The sequence below is a fragment of the Onychostoma macrolepis genome, chromosome 01 (genome assembly GCF_012432095.1).
Source record: "Onychostoma macrolepis isolate SWU-2019 chromosome 01, ASM1243209v1, whole genome shotgun sequence".
Lineage (NCBI taxonomy): Eukaryota > Metazoa > Chordata > Actinopteri > Cypriniformes > Cyprinidae > Onychostoma > Onychostoma macrolepis.
Genome location: NC_081155.1, coordinates 1,469,800 through 1,488,788, shown reverse-complemented (window position 1 = coordinate 1,488,788; position 18,989 = coordinate 1,469,800). Strand labels below are relative to the sequence as shown.

The 18,989-nt window shown below is 37.8% G+C and overlaps 1 pseudogene; it reads right to left on the bottom strand.

Moving 5' to 3' along the window:
* The window catches only part of LOC131538806 (NLR family CARD domain-containing protein 3-like), a 48,672-nt pseudogene extending 36,525 nt beyond the window's left edge, over positions 1 to 12,147 (bottom strand).
* Between the last annotated feature and the right edge of the window lie 6,842 nt (positions 12,148 to 18,989).

Genomic DNA, 18,989 nt, shown 5'->3' with positions numbered 1-18,989 from the left:
GTTATTTTATTAAAACACGTTATTTGCTTTCTGTGCCTTTCTGAATACAGACACCAGCGCTTAATTTGTAAATTTCGAGGTCAGACAATGCGGGGTGACGGATCCGGCATGTGATTAGAGAAGAAAGAGGTAACAAAGCATTCAGCCGATCACATTGGTGGGCCAGTTTAAGTGATTAACAGCGTGCATCAGTTGCTTTTATTAGGGTTCATACATAAAAAAACCTGAAAAAGCCATGAAATTTTGAAATAGCAATTTCCACGGTCTCGAAAAAATGAAAAAATAAATAAATAAAAATAATGGAATTTTATTTCACAAATCTCTGTAATAGAGTTATAATTAATCCTGTCCAGAATTTAGTGGGGGATTGTGTGTATATAGCATTTTACTCATCCCAGCAGCTTTCAAATTTATAATGAGGGAAATCCCTGCAAACATTTATTCAATATAGCAAGTAGGTTATATGAGTAAATAAATCCACATAAACTAGCAGATTAAATCAGTCATTTGAAAACAGCGTGAGTGATTCAGCTGGACCGCATCTTCTCTCTTTCACTCTCTCAAAGCAGCTTCACATCAGCGCATCTCGTTTGCAATACAACGAGCTGCTGCACGCTGTCGCTGATCCAAGACTTTCGCTCGCATTTCGGGACAGTTGACAGATTTGTCACTTGCTTAATCGGGTCATTGTTGCATCGTCACAAAATGCACGCCTTTTAAGCTAATCGGTACTCGGCCCAGAGGCGCTCTCAAGGCTGAGCGCTCACAGTCACATCCAAAGACGCCTAGCGATGATCATATTGAGTTATTTTTCGTAGTTTGTTGTTGAGCCTAAGTGGCCAAATACACACAAAATTACGCAAAAATGGCCGTCCTGGCGAATATCCATGTATTTTCTTAAGTAGATGTGAACAGTTGAGAAAGAAAATGCACGCGTATAGGCTATTGGAACCGTGCATGTCTTGTAAGAGCAGAGAAGTTCACATGTCGCGTCTTTTGCGCGCTCAGGTTCTTTATTTCAAATGTAGATGTACCGCAAGCGCGGTCATTATGGAGGATTTTTCATATATGCACACTATGTCAGCACAAACTTCTTTCATACTGGTGCGTGAGGAGGGGGATCCGACAAAATGAGGTGCCGGATCTGATTTCAGAGCTGCCGGATCCGGCTTTTTCCGGCACAAATTAAGCCCTGACAGACACCAACACAATCCCTGCACTTCACATCCCCTGCACATCCTGGAACATAACATTTATTTCAATGATCTGCAATGGGCGGGTATATGCAAATGTTGGGGGCGTAACTATTAGGGATCCTGACTGTAACTTCACAGTTGGTGTTATGTTCTGATTCACCTATTTTTCAGTGGTCTTTTGCGTTCACGAGATTTACATAAGAAGGAGGAAACAATGGTGTTTGAGGCTCACTGTATGTCATTTCCATGTATAGAACTGGTATTATTCAGCTATGCCAAGGTAAATACAGTTTTCCATTCTATAGCACCTTTAAAGTAGTCCTATTATGCTTTTTCACTTTTTGAATTTTATTCAGTGTGTAGTGTGCGTTTGGGTATAAAAAAGATCTACAAAGTTACAAATCTCAAAGTCCACTCCGAAGAGAGAATGGCTCGTTTGGACTACAGCATTGTTTTTTCGGGGTTTGTGATGTCACAAAGCGGCCCATTAAAATATTATTAAAATAAATCTCGCCTACGGAAATTCGAATGGTTGGGAGGTGAGGAGGGGTGAGGTCGTGGTTAGAGCGCTTGAGTGCATCAGACAAGATGAAGGCGAAGAAAAAGTGCTGCTGTAGCATCTAGTTTTCGCCATGTTGAAGAAACACTTTTTTTTTTTTCATTTGTATGTATGTAAATATGTATGTTACAATTATGAAAACGTTTTTATAAATTGCTGACAGTACAATACTGGACAGTGATGAAATCTGCAGAATTTACACTTCAATTATGAGACTATGGTATAAATAAATTAACTGTATAACAGTTTCACTGCAATTCATGTTATAATGTTAGAATTAAAGAACAATAAACATAATACATAATACAGTTGCACTTATCTGCACATAGTAAATGCAGTTGTTTTTAAGCGGTTGTTGACATCGTATCTAAAATGTGATTTAGCCAAAAAAACAACAACAATAACGTTACCACTCTAATATGTCTTGCAATATAAGTGCGTGCAAAGGTTCTGCGTCATCCTCTTGTTCAATTTTCTGGAGGTCTGAATCCGGCTCAAATTGATATGGCAATATTGACGTCATCCTTAACTATACCGGAGCAGACGGAACTTGCTTCTTTGGCAAGGGGCGGGGCAGGACTGAAACACCGTCTAAGCTGTTCACCAATCACAAGGCACTGGGACAGCTAACCAATCACAACACATTTCGTTTTTCGGAAGGCGGGCCTTCATCAAACCCCAAACTAATCAAGCTGTTTGTGCCAGGCTGGGGAGAAAGGTATTGTAATAATGTAAATTATGTGAAAAATAATGTGTTTTTTGAACCACCAAGCATGATAGCATGTTCTAGTACACCCCTAAAACAAAATTAAGACTTTGTAAAAGAGTATAATAGGACCCCTTTAAGATTCGATCAGAAAATTGTTGAATTACACAAAGAGGCCCTAGACAACATGGATGATCGTAAATCAGATCCTAGCGCCAGCCAGCCTGAAGCAAGGCTAACCAACCAACTCTCTCACAGCTTTGAACAGCTTGCAGCATTAACTCAAAAGAACACTTATTGATCATCCTGTGGGATTACAAATTTATTTAAATGTTTAATTTAGATTCCAATGTAATAGTGTACAAACTGAAGAAGTTATATACCTTGTATTTAGCATTTAAGGTGAAAAATGGTGACATGAGTCAGATCACTACATCAGATGCAAGAGGTCCCTGCCAGTTCCTGTTCTCCTATTGTAAGTGAAATGAGCCAAATGAGCCAGACTCGAATCTTTGTTCTGCAAATGGCTTTCGGAGCCCCTGGCCCAGACATGAATCGTTAGACTGATTGGATTATCAATGCAATCGAGTGTTGTTGATTGGGTCTGTCTTTCTCATTTGCATGCTTTGTTTAAAGTCATCACCCAGGTGCTTTGTTTCCATTCCTAAGCACTGCCCCCTAAATGTATATACACTACAATGTATCACTGCTTTTAGTTAGACTTGGATGACTACAGCGACGCACAGCGAGTTCTCAATAAAGAGTAACTTCTGGATGAAAGATATCCCAACGTCTCCTGGTCTCTGCTTCGTAGAAGATAAAAGTTCACAACAATCACAAATCAGAAACCCAAGATTAATGATCGAAGAGACAACATCATGACATTCAAGAGTAAAACAATGAAGAAAATCATTGGTTGAGACTTCCTTGGGTTTTCCCCCACTCAGGACGAAGAGCAGGCTCCTTCTAGAACTTTTGACCTTTCGTTCCTCACAGAATACATCCTCAGATTCACAGAATGAAACAGAGACTGACTTTTACATATGTAAATGCACCAAAATTATCTCAAAAGGACTTGAAAATGAATATCTATCACATTATAATCACTCATTGTGTATGTCCTTTTAATAACTACTGAATAGCTTAAGGGTTTATATTTCTGTTTGTATGCATGAGTTTGAACATACTTTCTTAAAACATTTCTATAAATCTATTATTTTTAAAATGTTTCATATTCTTGTTATAGAAACCATTGTCCAAATTATACTCTGGTAAGAGTAGGAAAATTCAGATCATGTGACTAATAAGAAAACGCATTGATTAATGTATTGGAAGGAGAAACATAGCAACACCCCAAGCTAAGACAATGTCTAATTTGACAAGACACCATTTGGGATGTGTCCAACAGCTGAGTTTAAAAAACTCAGGAAAATTTGCTTTTTGTACAAGTTCTTTGAGCACTCTTCCAGTGTGCTCTGGCTTACATGCCAGCTGCTCCTCTAAAAACCATTAGGAGAAACGCCATCTAGTCTCGTCAAACTTTACTTCTTTTCTTTTACTTTAGTTTCTTTCCTTTGCCATTGAGAGTTTTGTGTTTTAAGTGTTTCCACAAAGCCGTGTCTTAGCTATCTGTGCCCACCTCGAATCTTCAACCAGTGTACACGACTCCGCACCATCCTTCAGCCAACACGCAAGATGTCACTTCGAAGGACTACTGAACTTCCAGCCAATCAGCAACCTTGGGAAACCCCTTTTTTTTTCAATATAGGGCTGTGCAAAGAGCTTATGCGCATCCCGTGTTCAGAATGATGCGCTTGAAGCAACACGGAGTCACAGCGCTCCACATAGAAGAGTTCAAAGCACAAAAGGAAAGAGATATTGATGCGTAGTATATTAAATATGTGGGATAGTTTATTGAGCCTTTTCATTTAATAGTTTTAAATTTCGGTTACTGTGTGCTTTTGGAGAGAGTTTCATCATCTTGACCACATTTAACCGAATGTGACACGCAGTTTAAACGCTGAACGGAGGATGACAGACAGCTGCTGCGGAGAGAAGAGTTTACGTGAACTTGACTTAAATATTCATCTCTACCTCACATTAAACTATGGAACAGCTTCAGAAGACTTGAAATATGGTGCACAAAAACTTTATGGTGTTTTATGATGTTTTTGTGCCTTTTGTGGGGCTGAACAATAACACAGAATAATATACGCACAATATTGGATTTGGATCAGTCTCGTCTGACCGATTCCCGATCCGGAAGAAAATGCCAGAATCGGAATACCAATACTGAGTATCAGATCGTTCAGTCCCTACTTCTGATTGACTGCTGATGAATTATGACAGTCTTTACTTTATGATGTGGATATTGTAACAAGTTGGTCCGCTGTATTTCGGGTTTGTTTATCATTAAAAGTCCCACATTATGGATAAAGTTTTTAGTTTTTTTTTTTTTTCTGGTTAATATTGGTATTTTTGGGTACACGCTATGTGTAAAGTAGGCCTATAAATAATTACATAATTATTAAATACAGTTTAATGCAGAAATATTTAAAATCTTTGTGTGCTTTTTGCATTGCAATGAATTAAATAATTTTGCTTGTAAATTACTTGTACCCCTTAAAGAAAAACACATTATTAGATATTTTAATGACATTTCATATATATTTATTACATTTTCATCATTTTTATTTTTTTTTTTTAAATGTGGGAGCCAGGGCTTAAAAATGAAAAAAATAAAAAAATCAGTTCACTCCGAGCAGAATCGGTATTATCGGTATTAACAGAATCGGTTCCTCTGTATTACTGTTCAGAAACCGGTTTGAGTAGAAAAAATACTGGTTAATAACATTATTTTATCAACTTTTTCTTTGCCTATAATAATAATAATAATAATAATAAAAAGTACAGCATTTCTTTGTCACGGCACGGTAGGAATGTGCAAGGAAAGAACAAGGTCTGGGTCCAAATGCAGGGAAAAAACTACTTTAATAACCAACGAAAAAGCCAACAGGGCAAAAACAAAACAGGTTAAGGAGTGGGATACAAGACGGCAACACAGTGCATGTATCCCCAGAGTCTGAACAGCAACTGCAACAATCACAACAAACAATTATTAGATTCAAGCACAAGGTTTATTTACCAAAGGTGAACAAAACAAATAAAACTGTAACAAAACTCAGCGAGCAAGTCTCTGGGGTAATCCAGCTACGGTCGGCAGTGAGATGCGGACCCAACGAGCGGATCACTGCCCAAGACCCAGCGCCGACAGGACCAACCACTAAAGAGTGGAGTGAGGCAGAGAGTGGCAGTCCTTCTCTATGCGTCCTGGGGTGCAAACAGACAGACGTGAGTGTACACCAAAGCACAGAACACAAAACAATCTACTAACAACAGGAACTAGTCAGAAGAGAAATATAATATATTTTATAAATATATATATATATTTTTTTGTATTTGATTTGTTACCTGTAAATAGTATGTTTGTTTGCATAATAAAATTTTTTTTTTAATTTTAAAAAATTAAAAAAAGAAGAGAAATATAAAGGAAAGGGTAATGAGCAACAGGTGGAATAGAAGCAGCTCGTGACATGCGCAGCCCCACCGCCAGATCAGCGCTGATTGCACCTGTCACGAGCTGCCGAAAAGGACATGACAACACAGACAGCACGACAGGGGCCGTGACAGTACCCCTCCCCTCAGGGACGCCTCCTGGCGTCCCCGGAGGACTCACCATGACGCCGATGGAACTGGTCGATGAGAGCGCGATCCAGAATGTCGCGAGCCGGAACCCAGCATCTCTCCTCCGGACCATAACCCTCCTAGTCTACCAGGTATTGGTGACCTCTACCCCTACGCCTCACATCGATTAGCCGCCGTACCGTATAAGCTGGTGACCCCTCGATGAGTCTAGGAGGCGGGGGGGCAGAGCTCTGGGGCTGAAGGGGGGAGCGAATAACGGGCTTAATCTTAGATACGTGAAAAACCCGGGTGAATATTCTCAAAAGGGGGGGTTAATTTGAGTCGCACCGACACCGGACTGAGCACCTTAGAAATGATGAACGGTCCAACGAATTTGGGTCCCAGTTTACGTGAGGGAAGTCTGAAGTTGAGGTCCTGAGAAGACAACCAGACCTTCTGACCGCACACGTAAAGTGGGGGCTAAGTACGGTGACGGTCCGCTGACGCCTTGTTCCTCTCGCCAGTCCGGGTGAGGGCTTCTCTGGCGATCCTCCAAGTACGGAGGCATCTCTGAATAAACGCATGCGCGGACGGAACAACAGCGTCGGACTCTTGGGAGGGGAATAATGGTGGCTGGTAGCCTAAACAGCACTGGAAGGGAGACAAACCCGTAGACGAGACCGGAAGGGAGTTATGTGCGTACTCTACCATGGTTAATCTGGAACTCCAAGACGACGGTTTGGGCATCCTGCGCCACGGACGGCCACCAAAACCGCTGCTTGATCAACATGCAGGTACAAGTCGCTCCTGGGTGGCAAGCTAGTTCAGACGAGTGGCCCCAGAAGCAGAAGCAGCTCGTGACATGCGCAGCCCCACCGCCAGATCAGCGCTGATTGCACCTGTCACGAGCTGCCAAAAAGGACATGACAACACAGACAGCAGAGGGAGCCAGGGAGGCACCCTGGCCCGTGACATTCTTTACTCAGAAAGAAAAAAAAAAAAAAACATGAAGAGAGTCTTGATCTGGTAGCCTATTTTGTGCTTAGTCTAACAGCATCATCTGTTCTAGATTTTGGCCAAATGTATTAAATGAAAGGAAAAACTGTCAATGCTTTAAAAACATTAAAGCATTTCTTTCAAGATATTTAAAAAATTTTGCTGCATGGTTAAAAAACACTAGTCGAATAAAATTGCATTTTGAGGGGAAAAACCTCTCTCATTCTGCATGAATTCGAATGTTTCCATATTTCCAACCTATCTGGATGCTAAAACTTTATTATGTAAACTAGGCTTTGTATTTCACTCGCATTATCGACGTAAAACATCATCTGTCACATCGGCTATAACAGCACGTTGAGGCACTGGTCACGCTGAACAGCACAGATTGTATGGACTATTTAAATCGAGTAGTAACTTTTTATATGTTTCTTTAACTGTATTTTATTTTGATAATGAACAGTCTGCAATGTCATATTAGCAAAATATATTGTGTGTGCACTTGACGCGATCACTACATTGTTTTCCCAACTGTTACTCCGTAATTTTATACCAACGCTGGTTGGTCATACAGATAGAAGCAAGACATCATTCAAAACCTTAAAGCTTTTGCAAAATAAAGAAAACTGTAAAGCTTTTGCTTAATAAAGAAAATGGCTTTCTGCCGTCTTGGTTTCCTTTCCATGAACTTTGGAGCGTGTGATGCGTCACAATGAACCAAAAGCTAAACTTTTTTAACACATACACATTGCCTAATCGCATTGCCATTGCGACTTACCTATGATGAATTTACAGCTGAGCGCAGGCATTTCACTTGTTGATGCGTCCGTGTCCGCGTCCACGTCCACGTAATAATAATAATAATAATAATAATAATAATAATAATAATGAGGCAATAATATTTGGTTTAACACTTTCACTTTACAGCAGACCCACCCCAAATTACATTTAATTCAAGTGTTTACTTAATCTTTAATATTTGGCCACTCGTTTATGACAGAAATGCTACAGAACAAGAATATGTGAACATCAGAACATGCAAACACAAAGCGAGAGCTTGAGCTTTTAATTTGAAATCACAACGAACAGTTTGGATATTTAAAAATATACTGATGTTTTCTCTTGTGTTTATAATTGATTTTCCACACAAATCTGTTCACGCTGGTCGTAGTGCTGGGTGGTATGTTTAAGACTTCTTTAACAACTGACCAGCATGCAAAGGCAACTTGCATACATAATATTTAAACAAATAAATAGAAAAGGTGTGCAACTTGCATTAATCACATACTATAATACAACAGAATGCCCAATAAAGCTGTTCCCATTCACATATTTTCTGTTGTCATACATAAACAAGCATGTTTTGTGACTAAACACGACCCATTAAAACATGTTAACCAGGAGTCACTTTATATACGATATCGTCTGATAAAATCAACATACCTCTACACTAAAGAGCGGCTATGCGGTGGTTTTGGCTATATTACTTTTTTGTCTCAATCAGTGCGCTGCCTGCGTCTGAGTAACAAACTAAGTGCATATTAACTGACAAACTATGTCTAAATTTATAATTCCAAACAGTCAGTTAGCGGCAGGTGCTTGAAAACGCTGTTTTGTACTCATGTACTCATGGCAGTCAGTGTGGATATTGTGGATAAGTTCATCAAGTTCTACTAGCTCTACAGCTTCAGTTTCGGTACTTTCAATGTGTATCCTATCCATCTTCACCGTCACGCTGTAACACATACAGCTGTGGCCTCACCACTGTGCAACAGTGAAAAGAGACTCGCGTTCCGAACGTTGTTTAAGCGACATACACAGTTATATTAAAAATGTATATATGTATTCAGTATGAACCAGTACACCACCCCAGCACTAGCTGGGCATGTTTATTGGTGCAGCGTGAATTGACCTGAATACTGGATTATATCTTACCTGGGGTCAGAGGTCACTGGATCATTACTGAATTTAGGAGGATCACGCATGGATCTGTCACTCTTCAGAGACACACAGCTGGGATCTGCAGTTGAAGATCTCTGACTGCTCTCTCCGTTCTCCATAATGAGAAACTGACTTCACACCTGCAAATGGAAACATAAGAGAACAAATTACACATAAACTTGGAATTCATCAATATGGACTTGTGCGGTGAATCAAATCTCACGTCTGGTCTCAGCTCATGCACGCAAGTTTTTGAGTCAGCCTAAACTTGCGTGCAGCATAATAAATCTGGTGAAGACTTGTACAGTATTTTGTTTATTTAGATTAAAAATTCAATTTAATTAGATGGGTGTCTGTGACCCATTAAAAATACCACAGGTTATATATAAATGGCCAGAATTATTAGAATACTATTATTTTCAACAGCTAAAAACTGGTTTTAAGTCAGTTATTTCTATCTTTTTCTGTCAGGGCCGGCACCTAGGCGAGATTTTACCTGGTGTCCCTTGCATCACATTAACATTACTGAATGTATTAACTAACCTGAACTAACAATGAACAATACATTTGTTGCAGTATTTTTTTTTTTTTTTAATGTTATTGAAAATTAACCTTATTTTAAATTGTTTCCAGTGAAACTATAAAAATATAGCTGCTGCCTAAGTCACATTATAAATTGGACACAAACAGCAACAATAATTAGATCTGGTATTCCTGCACAAAACTGCATTCATTTGAACACTTCTCAAGCATACAGTAGGCTACTGTTTAATCTTCAAAATGAATTTGAGAAGTGTTCGACTTCGATGGCAGCAATGTTCTACTAAACTATGAATTTGAATTACCATTGTGTATGAAATGTGCTATATCAATAAACCTGCCTTGCCTATAACTTTCTAACGTTATCACCGCGAATTAAACTGAAAAACGTACATCTTTTAAGTGATTTTTATATAAAATGTTGCTACTTTAATAATCCTAATTGTATACAAACATTACTAAATTAGCCAATTCAAATTAAAAAATAGGCTACCATAAATCCCCAAATAGGCTACTACACGTGTTATCATGTGACACCAAAAATGACACAATTGTGTTACAAAGTCTCGAATCTCTGGCACATCAGACACTGTTATTACACTATTTTAAACTTTTAGTCTAGTCTTTCTAGACCAAGCCAACATAAAGTTTTACCTCATTTATATGATCATCACCATTCATTACATCACATCACCTCTGTCTTATTCCCATTTTTCTTCTTCTTTTTTTTTTTTCTTTCCTGGGTACCAGAGGGGTACGGTCTTTTTGACATAGTGATAATTTATTAGTGAACACCTATCACGATCAGGTAACTTATGTAGGCTATGTGGGGAAGATTGATCATGCGTCGAACCGGGGTGAGTCGGGACTCGGGAGAGCAATAAAATACTTATGTTTTTGTGGGACGATATTTTAAATTCATAGTATTGAAGTAGCGCCCCTAGGGATGTGCAATAAAGCTGTTTGCTGTAGGAAATACCAGTTTACATTTCCAAACATTCATTTAGCCATTAATAGTAATAATCCAGTGAGATTGCTCCACACACAGAGATCTGATCTGATCATCATCAGTCTGTCTGGAACGACATGAAGAAACAGAACAAACTGAGACTAAATCCAGAAGAACTGTGTCTCAAGACGCTTCAAGAAACCTTCCTGCAAAGCTCCAGTACTGTTAAACGTTTTAGGCACTTGTGTAAAAATTACAAGGTTAACGGGAGTTTTTGGAGTAACAGCAGTTTCTCTTTCATGAGGATAATTCCTCTTTTTGACCGAGTTTCATTTCTCCTTGTTATAAACTCTAGGGCAAGGCTTCTAAGCCGCCACGTTTATCAACATATGATCAACATCATACAAATGTTTCATGGACCCTGTCGTAAGTCGCTCGTTTCTACGTTAGAGTGATAAATGAGGCTCGATGTCTCATGTGGAGCTTCAGACTCAGCAGCTGCAGCAGTTTGTGGAGGATCCTTTTCTTCTGAATCATAAAGTGCTGGTTTACTGACTGTAGTGAAGAAGATCTGAAGAGTGATCCTCATGAGCATCGTCAGTATCTGAGCTCACTGATGCTCTTGTGTCTTACTGAACATATTTGACTTCAGCAGCAGGAGAAAAGCATCCATCTGTTCAGAGCTTGATGTGTGTAACGTGACGTCACTGACACACATCAACTAACTGATCATGACATCTGATGAGGAGCATTTTCAGAGCTGATGTTTCATTGTTGAAGCGCTGCTGAAAACCCCTCAAATCTCACACATGCAGCACATTATATTTCTCAAATATTGTGATGATTATTGCAGTAAATCTTAACGCTACACACACGATGAGATTGAAGAGAATGTGGAGCTGCAGCAGGATCCTTTTCTTCTGAATCATAAAGTGACATCTGATGAGGAGTATTTTTTTAATATATATATTAAGGCACTTTAAGTGTTTTTACAACGTTTTATCGCACTGTTTAATGATTGAAATATTGCCACGGGTGTCTAACATGGATTGCAAATGCATTTTGTCCTTTGATTTATTCTTTTGAGAGGTGATCTAAATATTAGCGGCTGTGAAACAGATGGAAAACTGACAGTCTTGTGCTGCAGTTATTACACTTAATAACTCGTTTAACACATTGAAGAGAAAGTTTATTTACTCCTTTACTTTACTTTATGTTTATTTACTCCTCAGCCTGTATTTCTGATTGTAAATCGGTGAATCTGTAAATTAATCTCAACTAAAAGCAGATTCTCTAGAGCTCGATATCATTATAAACTTGGATGAACTTGTCCAGTTTTAGCGTCACAACTCATGGTGTTAATGTTTAAAGTTTGGATATAACACGACAGAGACGCGAAACAATATGAAATAATACCAGAAGCCGATAAATAAACTTACCTTAATGTGATGTTTATGACTGTTTTTAAGTCTTCAAAACTTTCGCATTTTCCTTTCGAGTTTACTTTCGTTCTCGACTCGAAGTAGTCGCCCCCCAGAGTGCGCAGAAATCCGAGATGGGTCTGGCTGCAGACCATGGGCGACTGGAGCGCCACTCTTGAACAGGAAATACGTCACCTCCATTCAGTGTTGCCAAGTCCGCTGTTTTCCCTCGGAATTGTTTTCTTTTTTTTATTGATGCCAAAACACTTAACAAGCACAAAACCACAACAACCGCAAAAATAATAGAGGACAAAATACAAAAAATAATACAAGATCGAAAGTAAAATAAGTAAATAAATAAACTAAAATACAACAAATAAATAACATAAACCAAAGGGGGGAAATTATACAAGGTTAAACATTGAAAGCAATTTTTGACTTTTGAATTATTTTTTTGTTTGTTTGTTTTTTATGCCCATTAAAGACAAAACTTAAGAATTATAGTCAACCAGAAAAATTGACAGTACTGGGTTCTTACCCAAAAATTTACACCTGTGAATAAAACATTTGCCAAGTATATAATAAAAAGATTAACAATATATTGAATACAGGAGTTAGAGTTATAATAAAAGAAAATAATATCAAAAGTGTTGATACATATTAACATTTGTTTTATCTGAGAGGTATAACTCATTCCAAAAATGTTTTACATAAACACATTCACAAAAACGTTGTACAATGGTCTCTTCTATAACAGAAAGTCCCTTTTTCCTCCAATATTCTGCATATACTTATTAAATACACTATTACAAGGGTAGCACCTATGTAATATTTTAAATGTGACTTTTTTTATTTTGTTTATTAATAAATATTTGTGCGGAAGAGACCAAGCAGCATTCCAATTAATGTTGTACAATGCCATCCATCCATTTAATGCCAACAAATTCAATAACCGCTTTGTTCGAAATAATATCAACAGAAAATCTATTCCAGCATCTTCTTTTAAATACAATGTTATATTCGTTTAACGAAGCCCCAAAATCAAATTTCCTGGAAACTTCTGAAAAGGAATATAGCTGACCATTGTCATCTATCAATTGATTTCTTCCCTTGGAATTGGGCTACTTTAAAATATGTTGCTGAAACCAATAACGTGATATTTAGCCCCTGCAATGCGATTTTTACCAGGGGACCCACCTCGAAATGCCATTGGGCTGGTTTTGGGCTATTTTATTTTTATTCAAAGAACAATACGATACAATATATTATCAAGAAATAACATCAAAAAAGAAAAGGAAAATAAAAAGGAAAAGGATTGAAAAATAATTTACAACAAATAGGAGTTGCCGGGGAAGGTAAGTATAAAAGTTGTAAACAAAGACACAAGGCCATAGGCCCTATATATACATACACCTATACATATATCAAAATCAAATAAATAAATATATTATAAAGTTCACAAGCTTTCAAAGTTCTTACAGCTTTCTTATTCAAAGAATCTCTTATACTGTCAATTTATATATATATATATATATATATATATATATATTTATTTCAGTCAACAAAACCATAAAATGTGAGTGCATGAAGAGATTGAACCAATAACAATTGAGTAATTGGTATTTTACAATAAAAAAGGAATTCATCATAATCAAAGAGTGTTCCTTCTTTGTTGTATATTTAATATCGTTGTGAAACCAGTTCTTAAAAAAAAAAAAAGAGAGATTTGTGTTTGTGTTTTGTTAACTGCTTGAAAATTAGCATTTTCACCATGGGTGTGTGTAATTTGCATTGTAGAGAAAAAGTATTGTCAAGTTATGTTTATCACAGACCATATTTTATTCATTATTTGTAAAACCCATTATAAAACCCATAGGAAAATCTTGAGGGAACCAGTGGAGAATTACAACTAAAACACTCTATTCTCAGGGAAAACAAGAACTGAAATCTATTCTAAACCTATTATAAATCTATTATTATATCACTTATATGTTATTGTCTTGTTGTACTCACTATTTTATTATCACTTTACTACAATTTGTACTATACTTTTTAAATATCACATATCACTTTTACTATATGTTTACTATATTACTATATTTATTATTAGTGGATAATGTTTTATAACTGTAACTTTTACTGGATCCATAAAAGATTATCAGTTATATGTCTTATTGTTTGTTGTGGAGTTTATATCTGTATCCATAGAGTGCTATGAAAATATAGAAAGCAGACTACCAGTGTGTCCATTTTTTATTTGTATTTACTGATTTTATTCCATTTCATCAATGATGGTCAATTATTAGTACTTAAAGATGTATTTGTATTCAGTATTTCAAAAGGAATGATGTGTTCTGACCTGAAGCACAAGACTAGCTGAAATGTTGGGGTTGAAGACACAGAAAGCAATTTCCACAAAGAAAAAACTTAATTTAATTTAATGTAAATTAGATTATTTTACATGTGTCACAGTTATACTAAGTATTAGAATTGTTACCATAAAAATAGCCAAATCAACAAGCGTGTGAGCTGTCACAATTTTTAACGAAAATTAATCATTTTCCAAGCATAACTAAATAACTGGAGACAGTTATTTTTAATTACATGTAGATCACAAATCACTGAAATCGACTGATAAATGTAAACATCATCGTGTTTTTATGCAGAAAAAAACGCAGCTCCATTTACCTCCATTAGTTTTATGGCAGTCTTGCCCGGAACAACATGGCGGACGCAGCGCTAATGGAAGTGACGTATTTCCACAGGCAGTCTTGCCCGGACCAACATGGCGGACGCGTCGCTAGTGGAGGTGACGTATTTCCGCTCTTGAGTGGAGCTCCACTCGCCCCTATGTCTGCAGCCAGACCCTCTTGAGAAATCCTCCTCCTCTTCTTCTTCTTCTTCTTCTTCTTGGGTTTATTGGTGGTTGGCAAACAAGGGAATGCTGCATTACCGCCACCAACATGCAGAATGGTTTCTGCGCATGCGCATTTTTCACTCTGGGGCGACTACCGGTGTTTCTCAATCGGAAGGATCCTTGGAAGACAGCCTTCGTTTCGTGTCCTTCTTTCAGCTGAATTTGAAGGATGCATGGGATGTATCCTCCGCGACCTTCAATCACCCACAATCCTTTGTACCCATTCCATTTCATGAAAATAAACTGACGAAAAACGAGTCAGTACTGAGCTTGTCTGAATTTATTATGAAATCTAAGACAAAAAATAATGTTTTCGGACACGAAAGGATAGATGTTATCTTTTGTTTTGGTGTAAATTACTTACTAAAGGCTAAACTGCCAATAATTTATGCCACAGGGAGATTATAGACGGCGGTTTTTCATTGCATTGCATTAATAGAAAGCCAAATAATATAAAGATTAGTAATCCAAAGGTTTTTTTCCAAAACTAAGTTTTATTATTAGTGTTTTTGTGCCGTGACAGTGAGGGCGGGAACATGTGTGACGTAGCCACAAAATGATGTCGGACTGTAAGTTTTGTCTCGGTTATGTCTTGGGTGAATGTAAACAGTTGAGAGAGTAAGGGACGTGTATCAGTACATTGCATCCGTGCCTTCGGTTTTAAAGGGACAGCAGCCTAATTTAGTTCCTATTGTGTGTTGCATTTATGTTAATCAAGCAACAAAAGAAAGACAAAAAATCACTCACTGCTCTTGACTGAATCACTTTAGTTGACCTAAGAAAGATTTTTTCATATAAATTTGCAAAATGACTAAATGTAAATGTAAAAAACCGTAAAGCCTAAAGAACCGTGTCTCTGCTGAATGAATTTAACATATGCTTGTGATGCCCTTTTATTTTTTATTGTTATTATTATTATTATTCTTTTAATTATTATTTCATTTTTTTTATTTTATTAAAATTGTTTCAATTTGTACTTACAAAATATGTAAATATGAGAAATATGTCAAGAGCGTCTGAGGTTTTTACCTGATCTGAGATCAGTTTCATCAATTTGTAGACATTTTAAGAGACATTTGTGTAAATAAAAGATGAGAAGTAGTTAATATTCTCTTTCTGGCCTGTATATACAAGCTCCCATAAAACAAACAAAGCAAGCCCATAAATTAATATAAAATAGGCCTATTTAAAAAAACACATATTATACAGACACTTCATATTTAATGGTATTTTATTATTTTTATTGTATTTCATGTATTATATTTTCAAAAAGACATTTGCAATGAGGTTGTAACAGCTGTTTTTCTGCATGTTTTAGCCTGAGTTTTTGTTGCATTTACAGACTTCTGACCAGCAGGCGTCACCAGCGAGTGGTGTCTCGAGCGCTTCTGAATCACACTGAATCATTTTGAGAAGAATCGGTTCAATTGATTCGAAGCTTCGAAAAGGTTCGTTTCTACCATCACAGCAATAAATAAACACGCCCATGTCCTTTTTTTTTCTGTTTTAGGGTTTATATAACAGCTTCCTCAATCTCTAATTACATTCTACTGATTAGTCCAGTCTCATGTAGAAAAAAAATAATAATAATAATTAAAGGCTATTAACGCTTTTGCAATTATTTAAATAACATACCTCACAAATCTGTTTTTATATTATAGAGAATTTGTGTATTACAGTCTAGTAAATCTCTTCTGTTTCTATTCCTGAAGGGTTTAAATTTGATTGTTTTTTGAGTATTGTAATACTTTCGACCCATTTTTATCTGTATCCTATTTCTCATCTCTCTTTTTTCCTATAATGCATTTAATTGGGTGTTTTCCTTTATTTATTTTTTATTTTATTTTTTATTTTTTATTTTTCTTGTCAGGAGGGATCTCTGTTTTGTCATTTATTTGAATGTTTACTGATTTTAAGGCGACTCATTTAAAAGCAGATAACTGAAGGTACCGTGAGGTGTGTCTAGTGATGGGTGATTCGGGAACATGAAGCTTCAAAACCTTTACTAATCTTTTTTTTTTTTTTTTTTTTTTTAATCAGTGGTTCGGAGCATGTAATAAACTGGCCAAATCACCTGATTTCAGCAAAGACAGTTTACTAAATAATACCAAAACACCTCAGAGTTTGTGAAGATCACATTTATATTTTAATCACACCATTATTATGCTGATGCTTGCGGCGGCCTCTGCGGACATCGGCTTTTCAGTGCAACAGTTATTACCCTGTATATTAAATGGGCGAAAGTTTGTTTACAGTCGTGACTTAATGATGGATATTAGAGAGCGGGGTGGTCGGCCGGTAGATCGGCATTTAACAGATCGGCTGGGGAAACTTGGACTGCTACGCCGAGGTTACATAGAGGACTCACCTGTATCACCTGGAGCTCTCGCGGGGAAGAAGCATCGTCGGCGACGATGTGACAGGACACGTAAGCGGGGAAAGAGAGCGGGTGTAAGAGCGAGGTTGAGAGCGAATCCAAACAATCCGGTCATCCCGTCAGTCCTGTTAGCGAACGTTCGGTCCCTTGATAATAAGATGGACAATTTAAGACTTTGGAGATCGCTGCAGCGTGATGTAAGAGATTGTTCTGTTTATATTTTTTCTGAGACATGGTTGACAGATAAAATACTGGACTCTGGAGTTGAGCTAGTGGGGCTAACACTTCACAGAGCAGACAGAGTGACGTCATCAACTGGGAAACTCCGCGGAGGAGGTGTGGCTGTTTATACAAACAACTCATGGTGCTCAGACGCGAGAGTTATTCTGAAATCTTGTTCTCCAGATGCAGAGCAAATGGTCGTTAAGTGCAGACCCTTTTACTTACCACGCGAACTGACAGCTATTATCATCATAGCAGTGTATGTCCCTCCAAGTGCTGAGGTTAAACAGGCAATGGGAGAACTTTATAGTACAGTCAGTCAATTACAGACTTCTTATCCAGATGCAATTTTTATCATTGCGGGGGATTTTAATAAGGCTAATCTTAAGTCTGTTCTACCTAATTTCCATCAACATGTTACATGTGCAACAAGGGGGGAAAATACACTGGACCATCTTTATACTAACATCACAAAAGCATACACTGCAGCCCCCTTACCTCACATTGGCAGTTCGGATCACTTAACTGTACTACTTAGGCCTGCGTACAGGCGCGGGTGAAAAAGAGCCACCCACAGTGAAGGAAATTAGAGTGTGCCCACAGGAGGCCATTTTATCCTTACAAGGTTGCTTTGAATGCACACAGTGGAGCATCTTTAGGGATGCTGCAACATCTGGTGACGGTATAAACCTGGAGGAATATACAGAAGCTGTGCTGGGTTTTATAAACAAGTGCACTGATGATGTGACTGTTAAAAAATGTATCAAGGTGTACTCTACTAATAAGCCGTGGCTGACAGGTGAAGTTTGCTCCTTACTGAGGCTCCGAGACCTAATGGCCAATGGTCAAATGGTCAAATGGCCACTGGCCATAAACCTATAGAAAAGGTAATGGGCAATAATCCTTCTCTTCCTGATGACCTCAATGAATTTTTTTCTCGGTTTGAGGTTAAGAACACCGGAGTTGCATATATGCAGGAAGAGCCTTCCGTTCACCAGGCACTGCAGCTGACAGTAGACAGCGTGAAGAGGGTCTTCACTAAGATCAACCCACGGAAAGCTGCTGGGCCTGACCATATCCCAGGTTGCGTGCTAAAAGGTTGTGCTGAGCAATTAAAGGATGTCTTTTGTGATATATTCAACATCTCTCTCAGCCAGGCCAGTATACCCACTTGTCTAAAAAGCTCTACTATTATTCCACTTCCAAAAAAGTCCAATCCATCCTCAATGAACGATTATCGTCCAGTAGCCTTGACCTCTATTGCTATGAAGTGTTTCGAGCGTCTAGTGATGAGTTACATCAGGTCTTGTCTTCCAACAAATCTGGACCCACTTCAGTTTGCGTATAGAGCGAATCGCTCTACTGAGGACGCCATCTCCACCCTGCTCCACCTCACACTGACACACCTGGAGAATAAGAACACCTATACCAGGATTTTACTTATGGACTTCAGCTCAGCATTTAATTCAATCTTGCCTCAA